We start from the raw sequence: 1,624 nt of genomic DNA, 5'->3' as shown, positions 1-1,624 counted from the left end.
CCCCACCCCCCCACACACCGCCGGCCCTGGGACCGAGCGAGGCCAGCACCGCTGGGCTGGCCACCGTGCACCCCGAACCTGGCAGGCGGCTGCTGGCCCCTTCCCAACACCCCAGGGGACCAGCAGCGGCCAGGAGGGTGCAGGGAGCCCGGCCAACCCCGCTCCCGTGGGTCCCCGTGGGCAGAAGGAGCTGCAGCCCAGAGGAGCCCCCACGGGCCCCCCGTGCCGGCACAGACCCCGGCCCGTGGCTGCTCCCCAACTGGGGTGTCTTGGGCATCCCAAATGGGGGCCCTGGGCATCCTGGACAGGCCCCGCTCCCAAAGCACCCCAGGCCAGCGGCGTGGGGCCAGGGGCTATGCAGCCCCTCGGGGGGGGTGGGGGGGCCTGTGCTCACCCTCCCCGGCGCCTTTTCCTCCAGTCCCCGGCAGGAGCTGGACGGAGCCCGGAGCTTCCTGGAATCCAGCGCCTCGTTCCAGCCCCACAGAAAACACGGCCGCGGGGCCCGGGCCAAATCCCAGCCACGAGGAACCTCCCGCCCAGGCCGGGGGCGGCCCCCGGGAGCGGACGCACGGACGCCCGGACGCCCGGACCCGAGCGGTTCCCAGGGCCAGCAGCAGCACGGCTTGGGGGGGGACCACAACCCCAACCATGACCACCCTACGCACCCAGACAGGCCGGCCCCCAAGAGACCCTGACCAAAAACGCAGCCCCCCCCAGCTATGACCCCAGGCTGGATTCACTGCACACACCCGAACAGGGCCGCATCCTGCTCCCCTGCGCCTGGCACGGCCAGCGCGGCTAACCACAGAGCAGCAGGGATTGCACCGGGACAGCGACACCCACCTCCCCAGCGGCTGTCCCCAGCCCTGCCCATCAAGGGGGCCAAGCAGGACCCCCCCCATGGGCTCCCCGAACCCCCCGGTGCAGGCAGCACCCCCAGCCCCGGCGCCCATGTCACACCACCAAACCCAGCCACGCTTCCTGCCGGGGCACTCGCCGATGGCAGCGCCAGCGCCCGGATGTGACACGCCAGCGCGCGGGGGCACCGCCCTGTGTGTGTGTGTCCCCCCCCAGCACCGCGGGGGCAAGCGGGGCCAGGGTTGCTGTGGGGTACCTGGCGGGGCAGTGGGCAGTGACCGAGCCCTTCCTGTCATGCCTGCGGGCACCGCGCTCCCGGCCGCAGCTTCCTCTTGCTGCTCTCGATTCCTGGGCGGCCAGGTTTCAGTTCAGCCACGGTCCCCTGCCACCCCGGACTCCGTCGTCACCCTGGTCCCCTGCCACCCTGGACCCCGTCACCCTGGTCCCCTGCCACCCTGGACCCCGTCACCCCGGAGCCCACAGCCCCAGCCCCCTGCCGGCCCACTCTGCTCCCCAAACCTGGCAGGGGTGGCTGCTGCCCGCATCCCCCATCCTCACCGGACAGGTCACGGGGACACCCCAGGCCGCCCCTGTGGGCGCATGGGCAGAGGGAGGGGGTGCCGTGCCCCCCCCCCCCCCGGTGCGGGGGGAGCAGGGTGGCCCCGCTCCGCTGGCAGCCTCCCGGGCAGGGCAGGAAGCACCCACGAAGCTGCTGTGCGGTCACAGCCTGCGGTTTCCTCGCTGCTGTCGGCACCCAGCCCAGGGC

The sequence above is a fragment of the Haliaeetus leucocephalus genome, unplaced genomic scaffold (genome assembly GCF_000737465.1).
Source record: "Haliaeetus leucocephalus isolate CR32 unplaced genomic scaffold, Haliaeetus_leucocephalus-4.0 Scaffold110, whole genome shotgun sequence".
NCBI classification, from domain to species: Eukaryota; Metazoa; Chordata; class Aves; order Accipitriformes; family Accipitridae; genus Haliaeetus; species Haliaeetus leucocephalus.
The sequence above is the reverse complement of the archived record's forward strand: the minus strand, read 5'-3'. Positions refer to the sequence as shown.